Raw genomic sequence first — 10,374 nt, 5'->3', positions numbered from 1 at the left:
GAACCATTAAACCAATTTTTTTTTTTGCTTTTGTGTTTTAGATTTTTTTTTTTAAACTACACCTTTGAACTTGAAGCACCGCCAAACAGTGCCTCAATAACATACACACACTTATAAAAAGGTCTACCAGAAACATGGGACCTCAAACCGAGAACCCTAAAGATCCATTGTAGCCCTAATACTGACTTATTACACAGTCCCAGTATGAAGAAGGGAGAACTGAACGTAGGCTACGTGCTGACTTTTAACCTCAAATGACAGGCCCCGTCACCCACAGAGATTTGGTAAAAGAAAAGTCAGCATTCTAATACGAAGGATGTGCCTGCTTTCTCGCCACTAACAGGTCGAAACGAGGAAGACAGGTTGACAAGGCCACTCGGAGCCTGTTTTCGGAGTTGAGCCTGTTTCAGTATTTTGTCTTTGTGGCTGTCAAATGTGAAAATGCGGTCTCGCAGAGGTACAGTATGTTGAATGGAAAGGCATCAGTGTTTTCACTGCCATCTCACTCAGCTGGAGATATTCATCACAGCATGACAGCCAGAATTCAGACAGAGAAAGTCGACCAAATCTCGACTGCAGACCAGCATCGCACGAAAGCCCCAGAAGTTTATCCTGCACCACAGGAGGCAGAGCGCTCGTTTCTGGGTTGGTGAAACGATCTCTTACCCATTGCTTTTCCATGAGATGGGATTTTGAGGGGAAATATGAATCAAAATGATGCAGTGTTTCGGTAAGGTGTTGCGCGATCACTGCCGGCACCCGCCCCAAATCCACACCTTCATCAACCAGAGACGACAGACAGCCGAACATGTCAAACACACCTCTATTAACTCTGTAGGTCCAGACTGAGAGCTTCTTTTTGAAAGCTATGATTTTATCATTGGCTTAAAAAACGTCACACGCTTGGCCTTGGATCGACAGGTTTAGCATATTGAAATGGTCCAGGATGTCAGAAAGATAAGCTACCTTTATAAGCCAAGACTGATCTCGCAGGTGATCGGCAAGATTGGGCTGTTTGTCAAGAATGCCTCAACCTCATGCCTCAACTCGTACACTCTGTTCACCACTTTACCCCGCGACAGCCAACGAACCTCAGAGTGCAAGAGCAGATGAACATGATCTGCACCCATCTCATCACACAGAGCTATAAATAGACGGGAATTTGTCGGATTGGCCTTAATGAAGTTCACTATTTTGACCACTTGATTTAAAACTTCATGAAGCTCTGTGGACAGGCGTTTAGAGGCAAGTACCTCTCGATGAATAACACAGTGCGTTGCCTGCACTGATGGTGAAACGGCTTTTACCCGAGCAACAACTCCGTTGTGCCTGCCAGTCATAGCCGCTGCCCCGTCTGTGCAGACACCGACGCAACGCCCCCATATCAACCCATGCCCAGAGATGTACCCATCAAGCATACGGAATATTTCTCCAGCGGTTGTGGTCCCTGGAAGCACCTTACAAAACAAAAAATCCTCATGAAACCGGCCCTCATGAGCATATCTGATGTAGACCAGAAGCATAGCCAAGTTGGAGAGATCCGTGGTCTCATCCAATTGAATGGCAAACCAGTCAGATGACTTGGCCCTTTCTAAAATTTGCATTTCGATGTCTGCCGCCATATCGTCAATTCGACGACAGACCGTGTCATTTGACAGAGGAATCTCTTTTACTTTGGCTGCAGCAGCCAGACCCAACACCTCACTACCAGCAGTAACAGTCGAAGGCATAATTAGCTTCTCCCCAATTGTGAAGGGTGCCTGACATTTGGAAATGTGGTGTGAAATCATGTATGATGCCTTTGTTAGCTTTTCATTCTCGGTCAAATTACTTTTCAACACTTTAGTTTGGGTGGCCAATTCATCACGTTTTCTTCTGAAAAAATCCTCTGATTTATCCTTGAGATGCAAATGTTTAGTTTCCAAATGCCGGCGTAATTTGGATGGCTTCGTTGCTTAGCATGGTTTGGCAGATAACACAGATTGGTTTTGGGGGACAACTATCACTTGAAATAAAGCCGAATTGTATGTATGAAGGGTTGTAATTGCGAGTGAATGGGCGATATTTTTTTGCCTCTGGCTCATGTTGTGTATCTGCACTGTCAGATGGGCGCTTTCCAAAGAAAGAGTCAAGAGTAGCTTGCTTTGAACATGACATGATATTGCTCTCATAAAGCGTGTGTGCGCGAATGACTGGACTTGGGACAGAATGAATGAATAAGTGCAAGTGTGCAACCTCGCGCGGGCGGGAACGCTTAACATTCTAGAATGGGGGGGGCGGGACTTACACTACGTGGCACACAGTGACAAAAGCACTGAGAGCAGAGCCAGCCAATCGCTCTTCTACATAATCTGATTGACAGTGACCAGTAGTTTGAAATTATAATACTGACTACTAGTGCAGAGGCAGGCTTGCGGACCGACGGTAATCTTCTCACGGACTGGTACTGGTCCACGGCCCATAAATTGAGAAACACCGACATAGATTACATCAAATGTTTAAACTGAGAAAATGTATCATTTAAAGAGAAAAATTAAGTGATTTTTAAATTTCATGACAACACATCTCAAAGTTGGGACAAGGCCATGTTTACCACTGTGAGACATCCCCTTTTCTCTTTACAACAGTCTGTAAATGTCTGGGGACTGAAGAGACAAGTTGCTCAAGTTTAGGGAGAGGAATGTTAACCCATTCTTGTCTAATGTAGGATTCTAGTTGCTCAACTGTCTTAGGTCTTTTTTGTCGTATCTTCCGTTTTATGATGCGCCAAATGTTTTCTGTGGGTGAAAGATCTGGATTGCAGGCTGGCCAGTTCAGTACCCGGACCCTTCTTCTACGCAGCCATGATGCTGTAATTGATGCAGTATGTGGTTTGGCATTGTCATGTTGGAAAATGCAAGGTCTTCCCTGAAAGAGACGTCGTCTGGATGGGAGCATATGTTGCTCTAGAACCTGGATATACCTTTCAGCATTGATGGTGTCTTTCCAGATGTGTAAGCTGCCCATGCCACACGCACTAATGCAACCCCATACCATCAGAGATGCAGGCTTCTGAACTGAGCGCTGATAACAACTTGGGTCGTCCTTCTCCTCTTTAGTCCGAATGACACGGCGTCCCTGATTTCCATAAAGAACTTCAAATTTTGATTCGTCTGACCACAGAACAGTTTTCCACTTTGCCACAGTCCATTTTAAATGAGCCTTGGCCCAAAGATGTCGTCTGCGCTTCTGGATCATGTTTAGATACGGCTTCTTCTTTGAACTATAGAGTTTTAGCTGGCAACAGCGGATGGCACGGTGAATTGTGTTCACAGATAATGTTCTCTGGAAATATTCCTGAGCCTATTTTGTGATTTCCAATACAGAAGCATGCCTGTATGTGATGCAGTGCCGTCTAAGGGCCCGAAGATCACGGGCACCCAGTATGGTTTTCCGGCCTTGACCCTTACGCACAGAGATTCTTCCAGATTCTCTGAATCTTTTGATGATATTATGCACTGTAGATGATGATATGTTCAAACTCTTTGCAATTTTACACTGTCGAACTCCTTTCTGATATTGCTCCACTATTTGTTGGTGCAGAATTAGGGGGATTGGTGATCCTCTTCCCATCTTTACTTCTGAGAGCCGCTGCCACTCCAAGATGCTCTTTTTATACCCAGTCATGTTAATGACCTATTGCCAATTGACCTAATGAGTTGCAATTTGGTCCTCCAGCTGTTCCTTTTTTGTACCTTTAACTTTTCCAGCCTCTTATTGCCCCTGTCCCAACTTTTTTGAGATGTGTTGCTGTCATGAAATTTCAAATGAGCCAATATTTGGCATGAAATTTCAAAATGTCTCACTTTCGACATTTGATATGTTGTCTATGTTCGACTGTGAATACAATATCAGTTTTTGAGATTTGTAAATTATTGCATTCCGTTTTTATTTACAATTTGTACTTTGTCCTAACTTTTTTGGAATCTGGGTTGTAGTTTTGGCAGCACTTAGTGGCAGCTTTTAGTGCTACCAAGTGCCCAGCATCACCTGACCCGGATGCTGAGGAAACCCCCTGTAGCAGTTCGTGTAGGTGGGTGGAGCACAGAAGGACGGCAGGACAGAACTGATTTCACAAAGCTCTCTTTTATTCAGCTTTTCAGCTTTTATCTCTACTCCCACACACTCAGACACACGTACACTCATCAGCCGTCTGGTCGTGGAGAGAGCTCCCTCTGCTCTCGCTCTCTCCCCTTAAATAGGGCGCGGTCACTGGGAAGACACACAAACACATTAATTAACAGGTGTAGTGATTCTGCCACTTACCTTCCCTGACTCCGCCCTCCTGTCACAGACCGATGCTAGACCACGCCCCCGCTGCCCCATACCCCCACCGCCCGACTCAGGCCGGGCAGCCGTCCGGCCCGCAGCCGACTCCCCCCCCCGACGGGAGAGGAAGTCCGCCACGACCATCTGCGCCCCCAGCCTGTGGATCACCTTGAAATTAAAGGGTTGGAGTGCCAGATACCAACGGGTGATCCGCGCGTTGGCATCCTTCATGCGGTGGAACCACTGGAGGGGCGCGTGGTCCGAACAGAGGGTGAAAGGGCGTCCCAGCAGGTAGTACCGGAGGGCGAGGACTGCCCACTTGATCGCCAGGCACTCCTTCTCGATGGTACTGTAGCGCCCCTCACGCACCGACAGCTTCCGACTAATGTATAAGACTGGGCAATCCTCCCCCTCCACCTGCTGGGACAAAACAGCCCCCAGCCCTCTGTCCGACGCATCTGTCTGCAACATAAAGGGGAGAGAAAAGTCAGGGGAGTGTAAAAGTGGCCCCCCACACAGTGCAGCCTTTACCTTAGAAAAAGCCCGCTGGCATTGCTCCGTCCACTGGACCGGATCTGGTGCCCCCTTTTTAGTCAGATCAGTCAGCGGGCTGGTGACGTCCGAATAATTAGGTATAAACCTACGATAATAGCCAGCCAGCCCCAGGAACTGTCTCACCCCCTTTTTGGTCTTGGGCCTCGGGCAGGCCGCAATCGCTGCGGTCTTGTTAATCTGGGGACGCACCTGCCCATTGCCCAAGTGGAAGCCCAGATACCGTACTTCCACCCGCCCAATCGCACACTTCTTCGGGTTGGCTGTGAGACCCGCCCGCCTCAGCGACCTAAGGACGGCCCTCAGGTGTTGTAGGTGCCGCAGCCAGTCATTACAATAAATAATGATATCATCTAGGTACCCAGCCGCATAGGTGGCGTGGGGGCGGAGGACCCTGTCCATCAGCCGCTGAAACGTAGCGGGCGCCCCAAACAGCCCAAAAGGAAGTGTGACGAATTGGTGTAAGCTGAACGGTGTGGAAAAGGCCGTTTTTTCCCGGGATAATGGAGTCAAGGGGATCTGCCAATAACCCTTTGTTAAATCCAGTGTCGAGTAAAAACGAGCCGTGCTTAGCCGATCGAGCAACTCATCAATACGAGGCATTGGGTACACATCGAATTTAGACACCGCATTGACTTTTCTATAGTCTACACAGAACCGGACCGACCTGTCGGCCTTGGGTAGCAAGACCACCGGGCTGCTCCAGTCACTGTGGGCCTCCTCAACGATGCCCATTTCGAGCATGGCCTCGAGTTCTTCCCGAACCACCTTTTTCTTGTGTTCGGGTAACCTGTAAGGGCGGCTACGCACCACCACCCCCGGGGGCGTCTCAATGTGGTGCTCTATGAGGTTAGTGCGGCCGGGCAGGGACGAGAACACGTCCGAAAACTCGGTGTGCAACTGGGCAACCTCCGCGAGTTGGGTCGGGGAGAGGTGGTCTCCACAGGGGACCAGAGAGGGACGTGATGCTAATGTTCCTTTTTGAACCTCCGGCCCCAGCTCCACCTTCTCCGGAACCACTGACACCAACGCCACGGGGACCTCCTCATTCCAGAGTTTGAGTAGGTTGAAGTGGTAAATCTGTAGTGCCCCACCCCTGTCCATTCGCTTCACCTCATAGTCGACGTCCCCAACTCGCCGTGTGACCTCAAAGGGTCCTTGCCACTTAGCGACTAATTTAGAGCTCGTTGATGGCAACAGTATGAGTACTTTCTCTCCCGGTGCGAACTCTCTAAGGCACGTACCCTTGTCGTACAGGCGGGTTTGCCGTTCTTGGGCCTGCCGCAAATTCTCCTGGGTTAGGTGTGTGAGTGTGTGGAGTTTTGCCTGCAGGTCAATAATGTATTGAATTTCATTTTTGCTTGGTGAAGGTCCCTCCTCCCAATTTTCTCGCAGCACATCTAAAATGCCGCACGGCTTACGCCCATATAATAATTCAAACGGGGAAAACCCCGTGGAGGCTTGGGGGACCTCTCGCACTGCAAAGAGCAAGGGTTCGAGCCATTTATCCCAGTTACGTGCGTCCTCACTTACAAATTTTTTAATTATGTTTTTAAGGGTGCGATTAAACCGTTACACTAAACCGTCCGTTTGTGTGTGATACACGCTGGTGCGGATCGGCTTAATACCTAATAACCCATACAGTTCGTTCAGTGTTTGTGACATAAACGAGGTGCCTTGATCAGTCAGAATCTCTTTCGGGATTCCAACTCGGGAGATGACGCGGAAGATTGCCTCCGCAATACTGCGTGCTGAGATATTGCGAAGAGGCACTGCTTCCGGGTATCGTGTTGCATAGTCCACTAGAACTAATATAAAGCGGTACCCTCATGCTGACCGATCTAATGGCCCGACGAGATCCATCCCAATTCTTTCGAACGGGGTCTCGATTAACGGTAGAGGGCACAAAGGCGCTTTTGGAATGGCCGCTGGATTTACTAACTGGCATTCGCGGCATGCCGTACACCACCTACGGACATTGCTGCGAATCTCCGGCCAATAGAACCGGGCCATTATTCGGGCTAGTGTTTTATCCTGCCCTAAGTGTCCAGCCATGGGATTAAAGTGAGCCGCCTGGAATACCAATTCCCGGCGGCTCTTCGGAATTAAAAGCTGCGTGACTTGCTCTTTAGTTTGAGTGTCCTGCGTCACTCGGTATAACCTATCCTTCATAATCGCGAAGTAGGGGAAGGACGGGGTGGCGTTCGGCTGGAGCGTTTGACCATCGATTACTCTCACTTGGTCAAACGCATGCCGCAGAGTCTTGTCTCGTGACTGCTCTAATGGGAAATCCGCGAGGGATTCCCCAATAGAGAGAGGAGGAGCCTGCGGCTCCTCACCCTGACGCAGAGATGACGTAGATGGCTCTGTGACAGCTGCTCCCGCCAAAGTGACACCGGGACCTCCCCCTGTCAAATGGCAGGACCCACTCTTTACTAAGTGTCATTAAATCCCGAAATCCCGGCCAATCAGTCCCCAAAATTAAAGAGTGGGTAAGGCGAGGATTAACCGCCGCCTTCACTATAAATTTTTCCCCTCGGAAAAAAATGTGGACTGACACTAAAGGGTAGTTGTGAACATCCCCGTGCACACACAACACCTTCACCAATTGTGCTCCCCCCAATGCTTCGTCTTGCACCAGGCTTTGGTGGATTGAGGTCTGATTACAGCCAGAATCCATCAACGCCTGATATGTATCCCCTTGGATACTCACCGGTATGCGATACGCTCTGGCCCGATCGAGGGCGGCTCCTGGCGCGTTGGGGATCCGAACCACCGCGCCCACCTCCATTACTGAGCACTGCTGTTGGAGGTGGCCCGGTTCCCCGCAGCGCCAGCAAACCGGCCCGGGCTTCCTCTCTGCACTAGTGCTCTGGGGCTCACGCACCTGAGGGGGGGGGACAGACACAGAAGGGCACCGCGGGTGCAGCAGGCTGGCTGAGGTGGCGCCGGCCCCCGCCTCCGCGGTGGGGGAATGGGGCGAGGAGAAGACACAGGAGGAGGAGGAGAGAGAGCGAGGAGAGAAGAGAAGAGAAGAGAAGGGGTCATCTGTTGTCCTGCCGTCGGGACAGCCGCCAGATGATCCTCCGCCAGCTCGATTGCCTGATCCAGCGACGCCGGGCGGTGGCACTGGACCCACTCTGTGGTTCCCGCTGGTAAATGCGCGATGAACTGTTCCAGTACCACCTGGTCGATGAGTCCCTCGGCGTCTCAGCTGTCGGCCCTCAACCACCACCAGCAGGCGTCCCGGAGTTGCTGGCCAAACGCGAATGGCCGGCCGACTTCCTCCAAGCGCAGAGCGCGGAAATGCTGATGTTGTTGCTCCGGGGTGCATCCCACCCGCTGGAGGACGGCCCGGCGAAGGTGCGCGTAGGCCAGCCGGCGGTCGGCGGGGAGCTGTAGCGCGGCCAGCTGCGCCTCTCCCGTTAGCAGGGGGAGGAGGCACGCCGCGCGCTGTTCCACCGGCCACCCCAAGGTCTCTGCTACCTGCTCAAAGAGCGTGAAGAATGCCTAGGGGTCGTCCTGCGGGCCCATCTTCATGAGGGTGAGGGGGGAAGGGCCCGCGGCGGTGGAGATGGTGGACCCCGCCGACGCGAGGAGGTGCTGGAACGCCCGACGATCTTCCTGTTGCGCCAGCACCAGGGCCTCGAACTGTTGTTCTTGCTCCTTTCGGAGGGCTAGCATCACCTGGTGCTGGCTCTGTTTGGCCGTGGCGAGGGCGTGGATCAGGTCGGCGAAGGTGGAGGACTCCATGGGGCTGTTGTCTTCTGTGCTCGTCCCGGGTTTCAGCACCACTGTAGCAGTTCGTGTAGGTGGGTGGAGCACAGAAGGACGGCAGGACAGAACTGATTTCACAAAACTCTCTTTTATTCAGCTTTTCAGCTTTTATCTCTATTCCCACACACTCAGACACACGTACACACATCAGCCGTCTGGTCGTGGAGAGCGCTCCCTCTGCTCTCGCCCTCTCCCCTTAAATAGGGCGCGGTCACTGGGAAGACACACAAACACATTAATTAACAGGTGTAGTGATTCTGCCACTTACCTTCCCTGACTCCGCCCTCCTGTCACAAACCGATGCTAGACCAGCTCCCCCAAATTTTAATTTTTTGAATGTTACCCGACAAGGGAAAGGTGGAGGGATCGCAAATATATTCAAAGTCTCTTGTAAACAATCCTCACTTGGTGATTTTATGTCCTTTGAACACTTATGTGCACTTGTTACATGCTCTCCTAACATATTATTATTAACTATTTATAGGCCTCCGAGACATTCAGCCAAAGTCTTTCTTGAGGAGTTTGGTGAACTGTTATCAGTCATTTGCTTAGAGTTTGATTGTCTTATTATATCTGGGGATTTTAACTTGCATGTAGATAATACTGATAACATTTATGCCAAAGAACTACTTGCAATTATTGACAACTTCAACCTAGTACAACATGTACAGGGGCAGACCCACTCTCGTGGTCATACTCTTGACCTCGTCATCACAAAGGGTCTTACTGTTTCTAATCCTGTTGTTGACCTGGCCTTATCCGATCATTTCTGTGTTTTCTTTGAAGTTTCTATGTCTGCTCACATTCAGAACAGCTCAACGACTATAGGTAGGAGAGTCATAAAAGACAACACATGTGCTCTCTTTGAGCAAGCTCTCTCTCAGAACTCAACCAAAATGTCAGACTCTGTAGATGATTTACTGGAATTTTTTAATTTAAATATGACCCAAATTATGGATGATATTGCTCCATTCAAAATCAAAAGAGTCAATGATAAGCAGAAAGCACCATGGAAGCAGTACCCGGCTGTTAAACTGCTAAAGAGAGAATGTAGAAAGACTGAAAGAAAATGGCGCAAATCTAAACTTCACATCCATTATCAAATCCATAAAGAGATGCTTTGTAATTATAATTATGAAATTCGTAAAGCAAGACAGTCTTTCTTCTCCAACATCATCAGCAGGAATATGAACAATGCCCGTGTGCTATTTTCAGCAGTAGAGAAGCTAACTAATCCCCCACCACAATTAGCACCTGAACTTCTCTCAGTTAATAAATGCAATGAGTTTGCATCCTTTTTCAAAGGTAAAATTGATAAAATACGGCAGAATATTCCTCATAATATATCTCAGTTGCAAAAAATTGAAAAACTGCAATCACCAATGACACAGGTAGATAACTTCAACACAATGTCAGAATTTTGTTTAATTGATTGAGACTCTTGAAAAAACTGTACAAAATCTCAGTTCCTCAACATCTGAATTGGACATTCTGCCCACCAACTTTTTTAAGTCTGTTCTTCATCTTATAATTACAGATGTGCTTCAAATTATAAATACATCCCTGGAGACTGGCGTTGTTCCTGTGTCCCTAAAAAAAGCCGTTGTAAAGCCCCTTCTTAAAAAAAATAATCTGGATCCTTCAGTATTAAATAACTACAGGCCAATATCAAATTTACCATTCATCGGGAAAATCCTTGAAAAAATTGTCTTCAATCAATTAACTGCCTTCTTGATA

This window comes from Neoarius graeffei, chromosome 6 (genome assembly GCF_027579695.1).
Source record: "Neoarius graeffei isolate fNeoGra1 chromosome 6, fNeoGra1.pri, whole genome shotgun sequence".
NCBI lineage: Eukaryota > Metazoa > Chordata > Actinopteri > Siluriformes > Ariidae > Neoarius > Neoarius graeffei.
This window is presented reverse-complemented; position numbering follows the sequence as displayed.